The sequence below is a fragment of the Oryx dammah genome, unplaced genomic scaffold (assembly GCF_014754425.2).
Source record: "Oryx dammah isolate SB20612 unplaced genomic scaffold, SCBI_Odam_1.1 HiC_scaffold_6, whole genome shotgun sequence".
Lineage (NCBI taxonomy): Eukaryota > Metazoa > Chordata > Mammalia > Artiodactyla > Bovidae > Oryx > Oryx dammah.
In genome coordinates, this window is record NW_024070190.1 from 772925 (window position 1) to 790676 (window position 17752).

The 17752-nt window shown below is 36.6% G+C and overlaps 1 long non-coding RNA gene across 1 annotated transcript in view; it reads left to right on the top strand.

Moving 5' to 3' along the window:
* LOC120865381 overlaps positions 1-17752 on the top strand; it is an 84567-nt gene that overhangs the window by 6557 nt on the left and 60258 nt on the right. The window lies entirely within an intron of this gene.

Below are 17752 nucleotides of genomic sequence, written 5' to 3' on the forward strand. Positions count from 1 at the left end.
TAAAATTGGGAATGTAAAGGAAGCAATGGATTTGACAGAGTGGTTGTATGCTATTGTTTTCTGAGATTATTTTCAAAAATTATAGAATGGAGAGGTTCTTCAATATTTTGCTATTTTGAAACATTAAATTGTTTGCTCATATGAATGATGGCTATATACTATAACTGTTACTTTTACAGTACAGCATCATATGACACAAGAAGTAAGAAAAATGTATTAAACATACTTCTTCCATCTTTAAACCCAATAGTTATTTGCCAGTGATACAAAAGTAGATTAATCTTAAAAACTAAAGCAACATCTAGCCCTTATTCTATATTTGTAAATAAAGAAAGCTCAACTAAAAATGGCTCTCAGAGAAACATGTCTTAGAATCCCCTCTGCTTTCACTAGTTAAAATATAAAAGGATTTGGTGTTGAAGGGAAGAAATCTTGGGAGGAATAGATGAGAAAGAACTTCTCTATACATTGAACCACTTTGATGGAATGCCTTTCTCTTCTGTGGTCTTTCCTGTTCTGTTTAGTATGTATTACAACAGAATACTTTCATAATGCATTCGGCTCCACAGCTTTCCCTAAGTGTCATGTCAGGGAATATTGAAAATAGATTCTGTATAGTGAGTAGAGACATATAAGTATATAGTCACAATCAGTTTGCCACAGTTATAGGTTGTGCTTGCCTTCACAGATGTATCTTTCTAGTTTTGAGTTTTTTGCTGTTCACTTACATATTTACATTATTGACAAACAGGATCTCCAGTCTGTTCCCCTCAAACACAGCTCAAAAATCCTTCCCTGAAATCCTGATTTAGTTAGTGTCCCCTTAAATATAACCACAGAAATTTCCTGATGAGTCTTTTTCTAGGATTTTTATCTCAGCAGAATTAGAGCTGTGACTTTTATAATGATTAACATTTTGTTTCCTGAAGTTCTTCCTAAGCTAAAGGAAAATGCCTATAGGATCTCTCAAAATCCTCTCATTTTTCTAAACACCCAATTCTCTTTCAAATTGTACTGTAACATCGATGACGTTATGTAGCTCATATTTACACTCGTTAGTATAAGAAGCGCTGATTCAACAACCATATCTGGCCTTGAGAATTGCTCCGTAATATTTGAATAAACAAAACTACTAGAAAACTGTTGCACTCAAATGGATTTTAACATTGCTGACTACATAGGCCTAGAGGCTAGGCCTGCTCCAAGATCCATAATGAAAAAAAACTTCAGCGTGGACAGAGGTTTGTTAAAAAAAATGATTCAGTCAGTAACATCCAATGAATGACGAGTCAGTGCTCTATGTATGTACATATGTATGCGTGAGGTTAGTGCACGTTATTGAATAGCCATTAGGGTTTCTTTGATAATACAAAGACTCTGCCATGTCAACATTTCCCCTTAACCCCATGTTATTGCTGTTATCCTGTAATGCAGATTAATGGAGTTGCTTCTGGCTAACTAATTTTAGGAAGAGGAGATGGCATCATAAAAGTTAGCACAACAGCTATTCACAGGAGAGGCTTCAACTAGAAAGCAGCAGTGAGGTCACGGCTGGCTCAGTGAGGGTCACGGAGCCAGATAACTTTCACCTTCTGATCTTCCTAATAAAGCCCCCATCATTCAGACACATAAATGAGACTATGGATTTATTGTCCCAATGTGTGTTCATATTCATTGTCTGATATTCATAAATTGTTAAATCCTTAAAGATTGGAAAAGTTGTTTTAATACTTGCTTGTTTGAAACTTCTCCACAGTAGCTAGCCCAAATTATATGTGATATGTCTGCCAACTAGAAAACTGTTTCCCTTGAAAGTAGCCTGCTGTATCTAGAGGGAGCTCCATAGTCAACATTATATGAAATAAAAAAACTTCCTCCACTGTCAGTGTTTCCCCACTTACCTTGAAGACACAGAGAACAGTTAATTCTTCTTCACAAGATGGCCATATCTGTATAATTCAAAACAGTGTTATATGTTCTGATTTGTCATTTCTCTAGTCCAAATCTTAGATATTGCAGCTTGACTCAGTAGATATCGAGTCCTGAGTTTACTCTGAATTTGCTCTAAAAGTATGTATTTCCCTCTGAAAATACAGTGTTCAGAACAAACACAATATAATGGGAATGATCTGATTACAATAGAGCAACTTATCTGTACTGTTTGATTACAAGGAAGTACTTTTATATAAATTTTCAGTTCATTCACATTAAAAATGTTATTTATTATTTGACAATGTATGGCTATTCATATTTTAAAGTCCTTCACAGTAACTTTCATTTATTATTCCTCACAGCCACCTTCTTGAACTTTTGTTTGTTAAGCTGAAAGAAGTGCCCACAATTCTCATTTTTACAAATCACAGATGATATTAAAGCTAATTATGCATAACATATCAAAAATGGAATAACTACTGCAGTGCAGTTATAGTGTCTGTAGCTTCTTGATTATTCTATGGTCCTTAAGATCTTTGAACCATAGTATGTCATGAAACTTGATAATAAGATTTTTATGATAAGTGTCATATAACCACAGAGTATCTGCGAATTCACACATTTTGTGGCACAGATCATGGGCTAATCTTGACATTAGGTGTGGAAGCTGTTGACAGTCCACGAAATTCAATAAAAAAGCCTTATTTCAGATAGGCATAGGGCAAACCTGACAGCCTTGTAAGGATTTAGTTGATGCTGTTATAATGATAAGGGAGATCATTTGTTTGGTTTCTCATGTAATACTTATTTTATTACAACATAGTTTGACATCATGTGAACTTTTCTCCACAAAAATGTTGCTCAGCTAATCTAGTGGTTTGACTGTTTCAGGTGTCTCAGAACTGAGGGATAAAGGATCCTTAATCAAACATAGCCAATAGACTGAGTGTACAGGGGTACTGCATAGACAGTACACCTATTGAAAAGGTCCTAATACTCCTAGGAACCAGACTGATACAAAGTTAAGTACTGAGCTTTTAGCTTGCGAAATTGAGCTTTTAAGAGACTAGGCACATTTTCATTCTTGCCACAAGCTACATTTTGTTGCTCTGGTTTCTGTTCCATATTATCTCACTATTTTACATCCATGCATCAGTCACTCTTTCTGTATCTTTTTCTTTCTTTCTTTTTGTATCATAGAAGCTAAATGTCCATGTGGGATGGGAGAATGAATAAAAGATGAAACAAAACAGATATAGGACCATTATAGGATATTAGTCAGGTGTTGAAGAAGACTCTTGAGAGTCCCTTGGACTGCAAAGAGATCAAACCAGTCAATCCTAAAGGAAATCAGGCCTGAATATTCATTGGAAGGACTGATGCTGAAGCTGAAGCTCCAATACTTTGGTCACCTAATGTAAAGAACTGACTCACTGGAAAAGACCTTGATGCTGGGAAAGATTGAAGGCAGGAGGAGAAGGGGACGACAAAGGATGAGATGGTTGGATGGCATCATTGACTTGATGGACATGAGTTTGAACAAGCTTTGGGAGCTGGTGATGGACAGGGAGGCCTGGTGTGCTGCAGTTCATGGGGTCGCAAGGAGTCGGACATGACTGAGCAACTGAACTGAATCAGCTCCTCTGTTTCTCTCTCTTAAGATTGTCTTTATTTTTTTATTAATGATATTTTAAATTGTTTTTTGGGCACACTGCCCAGTGTGTGACATTTTTGTTCCTCAACCAGGGATTGAACACACGCCCCTTCCAATGGAAGCATGGAGTCTTCACTACTGGATTACCAGGGAAGTCCCTTAAGGATGTCTTTATAGGGGACCCTAAATAACTGTTTACTTCAGGAAATATATTAGTATGTTTTTTTGTCAAAATAATTTGGTGTCACATGAACAAATCAAGCATCTAATTTGTTTTATAGTTTTAAAATACTTTTTTGAATATCTTTTCAAAACCGTGCCAGATTTTCTTAAGTCAACTCGTAATCACTTGGTCTCATGTCTTCATAAGAGGATGGTAATCTGTAGTAGTAGATGGTACAAATGATATTTTTCTCACCTCAGTCACCTTCTTATGGATGAGCAGAAAAATCCCTATGGGTCAAAACCTATGATTGATTTTTTTTCTTCTGCCATGTCAGATGCAAACTTAATTTGGATGTACTAAGTTTCTATTTCAAGACTCTTGTTTTTCCTTTCTTACCCTAAGTCTTCAGTTCCTTTATCAAGATAATGGGCTGTAAATGATTTAAAAGGCTAAACTCATAAAAGTATTTATATAGCTGAGTTATAAGATAATTTAGCTTTCAAGCTTAATCTTTGACCTCCTTGACTAGATCTGTCTACTGTCTATCCTGCAATTCCCCAGACTTTGAAGAAGACAGCTAACACTAAATCAGTTAATCCCTTTTTTTTCTTTTCCTTTTTGTTTTGAGTGGTAGTAGCCTGTGAATGGGCTTCTCAGGTGACTCAGTGGTAAAGAATCCATCTGGCAGTGCAGGATACACAGGTTCATATCCCTGGGTTGGGAAGACCCCTTGGAGAAGGGCATGCCAACCCATCCAGTATTCTTTCCTGGAAAATTCCATGGACAGAGGAGCCTGGTGGGCTTCTGTCCATGGGGGTCTCAGAAGAGTGAGACATGACTTAGTGGCTAAATAACATCAACCGAGAAGCCTGTGGATACTGAATAGGAGAATATTTGCCAAATCATTGACTTGCAGACTAAATCAACAAATGTAAACGCCATTGGTTTGATTAATGCAATTTAACAAAGACTTTTAGTACTTCCTATATGCCATCTCACCCTCTCCATCATCCTCTTCTCCTCCTGCCCCCAATCCCTCCCAGCATCAGAGTCTTTTCCAATGAGTCAGCTTTTCACATGAGGTGGCCAAAGTATTGGAGATTCAGCTTCAACATCAGTCCTTCCAAAGAACACCCAGGGCTGATCTCTTTCAGAATGGACTGGTTGGATCTCCTTGCAAGTCCAAGGGACTCTCAAGAGTCTTCTCCAACACCACAGTTCAAAAGCCCCCCAAAATAAAGTCTGACACTGTTTCCACTGTTTCCCCATCTATTTCCCGTGAAGTGATGGGACCAGATGCCATGATCCAGTTTTCTGAATGTTGAGCTTTAAGCCAACTTTTTCTCTCCTCTTTCACCCTCATCAGGAGGCTTTTTAGTTCCTCTTCACTTTCTGCCATAAGGGTGGTGACATGTGCATATCTGAGGTTATTGATATTTCTCCCAGTAATCTTGATTCCAGTTTGTGCTTCATCCAGCCCAGCGTTTCTCATGATGTACTCTGCCTTATGTATTTTATTAAAAGAAATTATAGGTAGGTGGTGATGACCATGGCTTTCCAGGTCGTGCAATGATAAAGAATCTGCCTGCCAGTGCAGGAGATGCAGGTTGATCCCTGGGTTGGAAAGATCCCCTGAAGTAGGAAATGGCAACCCACTCCGGTATTCTTGCCTAAAACATTCCTTGGACAGAGTAGCCTGACAGGCTACAGCCCATGGAGTTGCAAAGAGCTGGACGTGACTCACCACGCGCACATGGTGATGACCTTAGGGAGACAAATAGGAAAGAGATGAGGGATGTTTTTTTTAAATTTCTGTAAGGTAATAATCGTGTTTTGGTGCTGGAAAATAGGACATGCTCAGTAAATAGTTGACTACACAGCGGATAGTATTTTAATTGTTTTTCTAAGTGGATGTTGATTATTTGGGGTTATATTTCACTTAGTTTTTTAGGCTAATAAAATCAATTAGTATCAAATGAATGTGTGTCAGCTAATTATAAAAATGCTGATCAGAGGTGTCCTTATAACCATGGGGGGAAAAATCCTTAACATTTTTGTATAAATTCAGTTCAATCACTCAGTCGTGTCCAACTCTTTGTGACCCCATGAATTGCAGCACGCCAGGTCTCCCAGTCCATCACCAACTCCTGGAGTTTACTCAAACTCATGTCCATCAAGTCGGTGATGGCATCCAGTCCTCTCATCTTCTGTCGTCCCCTTCTCCTGCCCCCAGTCCCTCCCAGCATCAGGGTCTTTTCCAATGAGTCAACTCTTTATATGAGGTGGCCAAAGTACTGGAGTTTCAACTTCAGCATTAGTCTTTCCAATGAACACCCAGAGCTGATCTCCTTTAGAATGGACTGGTTAGATCTCCTTGCAGCCCAAGGGACTCTCAAGAGTCTTCCCCAACACCACAGTTTAAAAGCATCAATTCTTCGGTGCTCAGCTCTCTTCACAGTCCAACTCTCACGTCCATGATCACTGGAAAAACCATAGCCTTGACTAGATGGACCTTTGTTGGCAAAGTAATGTCTCTGCTTTTGAATATGCTGTCTAGGTTGGTCATAACTTTCCTTCCAAGGAGTAAGTGTCTTTTAATTTCATGGCTGTAGTCACCATCTGCAGTGATTTTGGAGCCCCCCAAAATAAAGTCTGACACCGTTTCCACTGTTTCCCCATCTATTTGCCATGAAGTGATGGGACCGGATGCCATGATCTTCGTTTTCTGAATGTTGAGCTTTAACCCAACTTTTTCACTCTCCTCCACCCTCATCAAGAGGCTTTTTAGTTCCTCTTCACTTTCTGCCATAAGGGTGGTGTCATCTGCATATCTGAGGTTATTGAGATTTCTTCCAGCAGTCTTGATTCTAGCTTGTGCTTCTTCCAGCCCAGCATTTCTCATGATGTACTCTGCATAGAAGTTAAATATGCAGGGTGACAGTATACAGCCTTGATGTACTCCTTTTCCTATTTGGAACCACTCTGTTTTTCCATGTCCAGTTCTAACTGTTGTTTCCTGTCCTGCATATAGGTTTCTCAAGAGGCAGGTCAGGCAGTCTGGTATTCCCATCTCTTCAGAATTTTCCACAGTTTATTGTGATCCACACAGTCAAAGGCTTTGGCATAGCCAATAAAGCAGAAATAGATGTTTTTCTGGAACTCTCTTGCTTTTTTGATGATCCAGTGGATGTTGGCAGTTGATCTCTGGTTCCTCTGCCTTTTCTAAAACCAGCTTGAACATCACGAAGTTCACGGTACACGTATTGCTGAAGCCTGGCTTGGAGAATTTTGAGCATTACTTTACTAGCATGTGAGATGAGTGCAATTGTGCGGTAGTTTCAGCATTCTTTAGCATTGCCTTTCTTTGGGATTGGAATGAAAACTGACCTTTTCCAGTCCTGTGGCCACTGCTGAGTTTTCCAAATTTGCTGGCATATTGAGTGCAGCACTTTCACAGCATCATCTTCCAGGATTTGAAATAGCTCAACTGGAATTCCATCACGTCCACTAGCTTTGTCCATAGTGATGCTTTCTAAGGCCCACTTGACTTCACATTGCAGGATGTCTGGCTCTAGGTGAGTGATCACACCATCATGATTATCTGCGTCATGAAGATCTTTTTTGTACAGTTCTTCTGTGTATTCTTGCCACCTCTTCTTAATATCTTCTGCTTCTGTTAGGTCCATACCATTTCTGTTCTTTATTGTGCCCATCTTTGCATGAAATGTTCTCTTGGTATCTCTAATTTTCTTGAAGAGATCTCTAGTCTTTCCCATTCTGTTATTTTCCTCTGTTTGTTTGCATGGATCGCTGAGGAAGACTTTCTTATCTCTTCTCGCTATTCTTTGGAACTCTGCATTCAGTGCTTATATCTTTTCTTTTCTCCTTTGCTTTTCGCCTCTCTTCTTTTCACAGCTATTTGTAAGGCCTCCTCAGACATCCTTTTTGTTTTTTTGCCTGGGGATAGTCTTGATCCCTGTCTCCTGTACAATGTCATCACCTCCATCTATAGTTCATCAGGCACTCTGTATATCAGATCTAGTCCCTTAAATCTACTATGTACATATAGTTAATAAAGTTGATATATTATTTTTAATTTCCTTTTTGATAATATTTAAAATACATACTCTAGCCTTTTTAAGTCATTATAAAGTGTTGTACATTGTATTTATTTTCTGTTTATAGTTTACTCAGGAATAATTTCAGAGAAGGCAGTGGCACCCCACTCCAGTACTCTTGCCTGGAAAATCCCATGGACAGAGGAGCCTAGTGGGCTGTAGTCTATGGGTTTGCTAAGAGTCGGACACGACTGAACAACTTCACTTTCACTTTCATCCATTGGAGAAGGAAATGGCAACCCACTCCAGTGTTCTTGCCTGAAGAATCCCAGGGATGGTGGAGCCTGGTGGGCTGCCATCTATGGGGTTGCACAAAGTCGGATACTACTGAAGTGACTTAGTAGCAGCAGCAGCATATATAGGACACTACGAACTAGGACACAGAGTATAAGACCTAATTCTGAGATTGAATTTACTGATAAGATGATAACAGTCTTCTGCCATTGAAAAGATCTTCAATTCACACAAATAATTTGCTTTTTATGATATGATACATCCTGTAACCACTTTTTAGTCAGAAAGACACTGGTAGCCTAGAATATATTAAAAATATGATGAAGAAAAAAATTAAAATATGATACTTCTTTATAATTCACTCTTTTATTTTCCATGCTGTTGGTTTGTTTTATAGTGGTACCAGTTGATCTGTACTTGTTTTCTGCGTGTCAAGCATGTGCTTTATAATACTGTTTTAGAGGAGAAGGACATATGGAGAAGGAGAGGAGATATGGAAAACCTTAAACATTTTATCAAGATACTTGTAAGTACTGATGTTTCACATTTTTACACAAGAAAAGGAGAGCCTAGAATAAGGCAAAATGTGGCAAATGCTGCAGGAGAGGAAGAAATTGTGTGCTGTGCAAGCATAAAAAAGGGAGAAATTAATTTCAGCTAGGGGAAATCTATGTGAATAAAATGCTTGTCCTGAGTGCTGTTAAGTACAATAAACTAAAGTGCCATCAGCTTGCTTCTCTAGGCTTTGTATTTTACTCAGAGTGCTGCTGAGTCAACCGTTTTAATCTGTAGAGGGATCCACAGAAGCATTCATCTTTTCCCCAAAATACTTTTTTTTCCTTCTTTTCTATAGATAAGAAAAAATTGTTTGATTAAACAACTTCATGTCAACATACGTGATAGGTTCTTTCAGATTGGGCCGTTGTAGTGAGTAGGGAGGATGAGTGCTCTATGTGCAGAAGCCATTTAACAATGATGAATAATGAGATCAGTTGTGTAGACAATCTTAACCTTATTGAATGTAATGGAAGTACTTGTGTATACTATAAAATATCTCGATACTATTATACAGGCTTATATTAACTCTTTGTTTTCTTGTTGAATATGTAAGAATTACATTACATTGTAAGATTGGCCTGGCAGTGCTATTTGAAAATCTGGGCTTCTGAATATTGACTGAGCTCTGGTTGATTTTGAGTGATAACCTATGATACCATAAGTTTGTATTTTTAAAGTTATCAAATATTAATTTCTTACACTGTAGTCTGTGGCTATTAAATTAAAATTGTCTCAGGCTGTTTAATCTCCTATAAATATAAATATGATTTATATTTCTCTTAAAATGTAAGTATAAATATACTGTTATTTATATAAATATATATCTATATATCATATATATCACATTAGAATATATGTTAATTAAAACCATAGCAGTTTCCATGTTTATAGCCTTAATAATTCTCTTCTTTGTCCATGTCTTCAAATAAGGCCTAGAAAAACAAATAGGGCCTGTTTCATAGATGCTAGCTAATACTCCCACAGCATGTGACTTCCAAACATATTTAATAAATAGCATCACTAGTATATGGCTTCCCTGGTGGCTCAGTCGGTAAAGAATCTGCCTGAAATGCAAAAGACCCAGGTTCTATCCATGGGTCAGGAAGATCCCCTGGAGAAAGAAATGGCAACCCATTCTAGTATTCTTGGCTGGGAAATCCCATGAACAGAGGAACCGCTATTCATGGGTTCCTTGCAACCCCAGGGCTACAGTCCATGGGGTTGCAAGAGTCAGACACGACTTAGCAACAAAACTGCCACAATCACTAGTCTATGTTTTGCTCTACCTACAAGCAGTGTATAATAAAATAATTTCAGAGGACATAAATTTTCAATTGCCAATTTTTATCTCAGTGGAATTTTCATTGTGATATGCATGTCTTTGTCTTACAAAGACATGTCTTATGCAAATCTTTGTGAGATTTCTGACTATCCTATATAATTAAACTTCATGCTTACAAAATATAAAACTTATCTTTTTTTATCTCAGCTTAAAAAGCAGAGAGATTACTTTGCCAACAAAGGTCCATCTAGTCAAAGCTATGTTTTTTCCAGTAGTCATGTATTGGTGTGAGAGTTGGACTTTGAAGAAAGCTGAGCGCTGAAGAATTGATGCTTTTGAACTGTTGGAGAAGACTCTTGAGAGTCCCTTGAACTGCAAGGAGATCCAACCAGTCCATGCTAAAGGAAATCAATCCTGAATATTCATTGGAAGGACTGATACTGAAGCTGAAACTCCAATACTTTTGCCACCTGATGCAGAGAACTGACTCATTGGAAAAGACACTGATGCTGGGAAAGATTGAAGGCAGAAGGAGAAGGGGATGACAGAGGATGAGATGGTTGGATGGCATCACCGACTCAATGGACATGAGTTTGAGTAAAGTCTAAGAGTTGGCAATGGACAGGGAGGCCTGGTGTGCTGCAGTCCATGGGGTTGCAAAGAGTCAGACACGACTGAGCGACTGAACTGAACTGAGTACATTATAATATTGTAAAGTCGTCTTTTGTAATAACTGATATTCCATTACCAGAACCATTCACTCTTCTCTTTTACCATTATGTCTTCTGGGATTTTTCAATCATATACCACCAAGAGGTAACAGTTCATACTTTATCTTTGCCCCCAGTGTGAAATTTCATTTATTAAAAAATAAAAATACATGTAAATATTTCTAATATATCTAAGATTTTTTCCTAGTTAAAAGATATCTAAAATAAGAATATTAAGCACACATAGACCTATTTTGTATCCTGTGATTCTGGAGATATAAGATTTTAAGCGGACCCAGATATCATATGCTTTCATAAAGTATTTATACATTTCTGTGTATGTTAATAAACAAGCACCAAAACTAAGGTGGAAGGTCTTTGTCTTTACCATGAGTCTGAGCTGCTGATGCCCTCCTCAGACTTTTGTCTACACACTTTTAAACTGTTACTAATGTAACACACAGATCCTTAAGAAATAAATATGTTTTAAAATCACAACAAATATAATTAAACTTTCTGAGTTAACTAATTACTTTTTATCTTAATTTTTATTTTATATTGAGATATAGTTGATTTACAGTGTGTTAATATTAGATGTATAACAAAGTGATTCTGTTGTACATATATCCATTCTTTTTCAGATTCTTTTCTCTTACAGAGTATTGAGTAGAATTCCCTGTGTTATATAATACATCCTTGTTGTTTATCTGTTTTGTGTATAGTAGTGTGTATGTGTTAATCCTAAACTCCTAATTTATCCCTCCTCTCCAGTTTTTCCCTTTGGTAAACATAAGTTGTTGTTATTTTGAAGCCTGTTTCTGTTTTGTAAATAAGTTAATTTGTATCATATTTTTAGATTCCACATATGCATGATAATTATATGATATATGACTTTCTCTGACTTACCTCAGTTAGTATGATCATCTCTCTAGTTCATCTGTGTAGCAAATGGTATTATTTCATTCTTTATGGCTGAGTAATACTCTGTTGTATCAACATGTATGTTCCACATCTACTTTATCCATTCCTCTGTAGATGGGCATTTAGGTTGCTTCTATGTCTTGGTTATTGTAAGCAGTGCTGCAGTGAATGTTGGGGTGCATGTATCCTTTCGGATTATGGTTTTCTCTGGATGCTTGCCCAGAAGCGGGATTGCTGGACCATATGATAGCTCTATTTTTAGTTTTTTACGGAACCTCCATACTGTTCTACATAGTGACTTGTACCAATTGACATTCTCACTAGTGTAGGAGAGTTCCCTTTTCTCTATACCCTTTCTAGTATTTATTGTTTGTAGACTTTTTGATGATGGCTGTTCTGACTGGTGTGAGGTGATACCACGTTATAGTTTTGATTTGCATTTCTCTAATAATTAGTGATGTTCAGCATCTTTTCGTGTGTTTTTTGGCCCTCTGTATGTCTTCTCTGGAGACATGTCTATTTAGAACTTCTGGCCCACATTTTGATTACTCTTTTGATATTAAGATGCTTGTATATTTTGGAGATTAATCCCTTTTCAGCTGCTTCATTTGCAAATATTTTCTCCCATTCTGTGGCTTGTGCTTATGGTTTGTTCATGGTTTCCTTTACTGTGCAAAAGCTTTTAATTTTAATTAGGTCCCATTTGTTTATTTTCATTACTTTAGGAGGTGGATCCAAAAAAATATTACTGTGATTTATGTCAAAGAGTGTTTTACCTGTGTTTTTCTCTAAAAGTATTTTGTATCTGGCCTTACATTTAGGTCTTGAATACATTTTGAGGTTATTTTATATGTGGTGTTAGAGAATGTTGTAGTTTGAGTTTTTTTAAAAAAACTGACTTAAATGGTTTGGGTATCGTATAGTAATGGCAGGCAACATTTTCTGAGAATTAATAGCCACTGTTCTAAATACTTTATATGTATTATTTTAATACTTGTAACAGCCCTTGAAGTGGATACCGTTTTTGTCCACATTTTGTAGATGAGGAAAATGGACGCAGAGGTTAAATACTTGCTCAAGGTACCAGAGCTTGAATCTGAACTGAGATAGTTTGGCTTCATGCATAATCTTTATATTTAAAAAAGAAAAGAAACACAGGCACACATATATAGGCAGAGAAAGGGAAAGAAAGGGAGAAAGAGAGAATATGTATATATGCCCAGATTCAATGTTTTCAATTCTTAATAAGGAAGAAATACTGGATACAATTTCATAACTTAACTACCATAATTGAAATTTTCATAGAGAAAGCAGACTCACTTCACACTTTCCTTACCCACTGAGGAAAGTAAAACACCAAATACATAGTCATTTTCAACCCATTTTAGCATTATTTAATGTTTCATATTGTCTGTTGGCAACTTCTATCTTTCTTCCTTCTTTCTCTTTTTTTGATGATGGCAGTGATGGTACACTAGAGATGTGGGGAGTGGCTAAAAGGTTAGAAAAACTGCATCTCCTGCATCCCCAGCTTCATCAGTCATAATTTGTAAAACATATTTACTTGTATTTAAAATGAATTTTTATTTTGTTTATAAAGGACACACCTATGTGCAAATTCTTCGAGTGATAGAAGGAACTCCACATGTGATCTGTGATTCTAAGGCAGTCTAAATTACCACTTCAGTTGTCTTCAGACAAAATTAATAGATTCTGGAACCTGATACTGCCCTTGGGATTATCTACAAAAGACTAGCTGAAAACACAGAATGAATTAGAATTAAAATACTCTTTAAAATAGCAAATTGGAATCTTTAGGCTCATAAGTAATTTCTTTGATGATGTTTACTTAATTACTATCCTTACTGTACCTGTTCAAGAAATGATGATCCATCTATCTTTAGAACTATTCATTTTAAGCTATTTGCATACATAGAAGGTAACTAAGGAAAAGAAAACAGCAACCTGATCATAATCCTATATAATTTTTGATGCAAAATAGAAATGTAACTTGATCACATAATCACTTGAAATTTTCTATATACAGAAGAAGCATTAGATGTAAACTTTTGAGATGCATATAGCAGTGTACTGCTGAATTGGCTATACAAAGCTTTGATTTGTCATTTGTAGCATTTGACTAGTTTTCTGATACAAATACTCTTATTATGGATTGATTTCAAGCTGCTAATGGTTTAGCAACTGCCTTGAAAAATTTATGAAAATTTAGTACTCAGCCCTCACATACAACTAAATGCATAATTATATGACTTGATTACTTAGTCCCAATAATAACAACTGCAGTAGCCTGATTATGTTATGGCCCCATGCTTCACCTCTCTTGTATCCACATCCTTTGCTACATGGTCTTGTAACATGCTCCCACCAATATTCTTGGACCAGCCAAGTGACTTGCTTTGGCTGATGGGATGTTATCAGTCATAATATAAGTGGAAACTTGAAAAAGACCATATTTCTACTCTTTCTGTTGAACATCTGCTGTTACTATTAGAACATATTCAATCTAGCAAAGCCAAATTTTCCTACCTTGTAACTAATACCATCCTAAATCAATTGACAGCTAGCCAATCCCAAGACATATGAGTGAGGCCAGCCAAAATCAGAAATCTGTTAAGCTGACCTACTGTTGAGTACAGATGCATGAGCAAGTCCAGCCCAAGTATGTGAAACAATAGGGACATGGTAGATAAATACCTTTTAAAAATGTTTTCACTGAGATTTTGTGTTTGTTTGTTATATAGCATTGCTTTATTAATAGATAAGTGTTACAATGATGCTATGATTTGGCAAGTTTTAATTAGCAAGAAAAGAATTTATACAGGAGAGGATATGGTTGTGGAAAGAGATTAGTGAAACCTAGGTCTACCACTTGTAAGTGAATGACCCTGAGAAATTTATTTATCCTCTTTATGCCTAAGTTTTCTCATTTTAGAATTATGGATAACTAGCCTTGCAGGGATATTGTGAAAATTAAATATATATCAGTGACTAAGTGCACAGATGTGGAATCTGCCTGGGGTTGATTCCCAGCCCCTCTATTTTAATACTTGAAAGCATTTATAATTATGTAGTTTTCACTTAGATCACATACTGTAAGAGCTATCTAAAACAATTTCACAAAATAAAGTACCTGGCATACCATAGATATTCATTAACTGTCAGAATCATGTAATATGGCTATTTGTTTACTAACAAAAATGGAGGTTGATGTTCTGGTAAAATTAGTAATATTTAGTTATATTTAAGTGTTAGCAGAGATTTTCTGGAAGTGGAGCAGAGTGACCAAGCAAGGTTAGGGCAGTGTTTATAGGAGTCCTTTTATTTGCAGAAAACTAGCTCCTCCAAATCATTACTCGTTCGATTTCCAAGGGGAAAATTTCAACTTGGGATCCATAAGTGTCAATTTAGGGGATATATGTAAATTACTAGCAGAGATACAATGTTTTTGCTTTTCTGTCTAGCATAATCATTCAGGCTAGCTTCCTGATAAGGATGAAATTGAGGAATGCCTGGTGACACTGGTTTACATGTTAGGACAAAGACTTCTTAGATAAGATGGGAAAAAGTCAGAAAGAAAAAAGATTCAAGGAGATAAAAAGCAATCAAAATCAGTGCCAAGAGGTTAGCATGGAGTAGAGCCTGCCACAGAATAGAAGGAGGGGTAGAGCTGCAATATAGTTAATTGGGAATTTGTACATTCTGAAGATGACTTAACATTCCTTTCATCACAGACCAAGAAAAGGAGGGCCATGGGCAATAACAGCTGTTTGGAATCAAGTTATCACTTCTTGGAGGAAGAGAAAAATATAGTAGTGTATAGCTCCTTAATGGGAAGTGGAGTGAGATACGAATATCTCGGTCTGAAATTGAATTGTCATTTGGAATGTGTGCTCCCTTCCTGGAGTAAGCACCTAAGATGCATGAGCAAGCTTGCCAAGATACGTGAAACCTACCAACTGCTCTCTGTGGAGACAGATTTTCATAGGAGGATTGAGGGAGCCAGAAGAAACTGGAACATAGACTTAGTGACTTGGAGATTTGGGAACGGAATCTGAAAGACTAAAGGGAGCACAGATGGATTTAGATCTCAAGTTGGAGGTTGTGACTTTGGCACAAAAAAAACAGAATGTGAAAGTTCAATACTGCTTATGCAGATGCTATTAGAAAATAGGGTTTTATTTTCCTTATGATGATATGCTATAATGATGGATTCTTGATTAGGTGTAGGATGGTAGGCAGTGAAAGATTAGAAAGAGCATGCATGATTTTAATGTGGTTAGGGAAGATCAAATTTGAGGAAGAAAATGTATGAAAAAAAACTATAAAGTCTAACACTTTGGTAAATATCAAGCATACTGCATATCTAGTAATTCTTACTAGAAAATAATAAAGATGAGAGTTGGGAACAAGGCTAGTTAAGATGTCCCATGTTTCCAGACTTAATAGGTGCTCAATAACTATAGTTATTAATGTAAATGTGTGTAAAGGGCTTCAAAAAACTTAAAATAATGCCTATTTTTTAATTCTTTTTTAAAAAATTTATTTATTTTAATTGGAGGCTAATACACTATACTAACTCCATATATAATTCCATATGAAAAAAAAAATTCCATATGTATGGAATTTAGAAAGATGGTAATGATAACCCTGTATGCGAGTCAGCAAGAGAGACACAGATGTATAAAATAATGCCTATTTTTAAAGGCCTATCCAAAAGTGAATCTAAGCATTAAACTAAGGGAAGAAAATCTCATAAATGTCAAGATTTGGTGAGACTGAGTTTATGACTAGAACATTAAGATTGCTAGGAGAGCCATCTGCTGTGGGCCATGAAGACTGGTGTCCTTTCTGACTTGGTATGGCGAGAATGCAAGACCCTGACTGCATTTTGCTCGGGCCATTCCTCAGTTTTGTGTTTGTGGTGAACAACCTTGAGGGATGAAGTGATGTATTTTCTTCATACAGAGAACAAGTTTACTACTATAAAAGTAATAAATTCCCCAAGCTCAGTGTTCCTCTCTTGAAGTGTGGCCCGCTGTTTATGAAGACATCCATTAGGCCCACTTATATTATTCCTGTGGGATTTGGAAGGGCATGGTGAGCCAAAGCAAACCAACAGGAAGTTATGGCTACTGCTTTGTCATGAGTAATAAAGTCCTTTGTCTCTGATCCAGGAATCTTGTGTCTTTTGCTGGTATTTGTGAAACAGTATCAGATAAACTTATTAGCCTGTAAGCAGGGAAAAAATATCAGGGATTTTTTACCTTTTTGAGAGTAATAGTAATAGAATATATCATCTTCATAAGAAGCAGTTCTGATAGTAGGATGGAACAGTGCATATCAAAAAGAAGTTACTAAGCATATATTCCTGAGTAGTTTTGCTCAGTCTAGTTCTGAAAACTATCAATGCAATGAGGTTGTTTCAAATGTTAGTGGTGCCCTTTTGCTGTATGATATTTTACTGAAATTCTATCTTTGGTGATTTATATTTTTCAGTGGAGTCTTGCTAAATTATATCCAGCTCTGCCTATTCTATTTGGGTAAAATTGAATTTTAACATCTAGTTCTTAATTTTACAATCTTTACTAAAACTCCTAAAAAAAAACAAAAAACAAAACAGGCTTCCCTGGTGGCTCAGTCTATAAAGAATCTGCCTGCAATGCGGAGGACCTGGGTTTGATCCCTGGGTTGGGGAGATCCCCTGGAGAAGGGAAAGGCTACCCACTCCAGTATTCTGGCCTGGAGAATGCCATGGACTATACAGTCCATGGAGTCGCAAAGAATTGGACATGACTGAGTGACTTTCACTTGCCAATACTTAAAAAAAAGTACAGTGACTTTTGTCACTTATTTGTAATAAAATTTAAATCATAGTAATAAACTATAGAATGATGCTCACATTATAATAAATTAAAAAGCCTACAAACTTGTATATACCATTAACTTCCAAATTACAAATATGTATCTGCTTATTGATATAGTGTAACTTGGGATGATACATATCAAAATGTCATAGTGATGGGATTCAGTATGGGTTTAATACTTTGCATTTTCAAACTTCTATAATAAGTGTGTTACTTTATAATTATGGAATTTCTTTAAATTATTACGTCATTATAATCCATCCTTGAAACTCATTTCTAGTTAATGTGCATG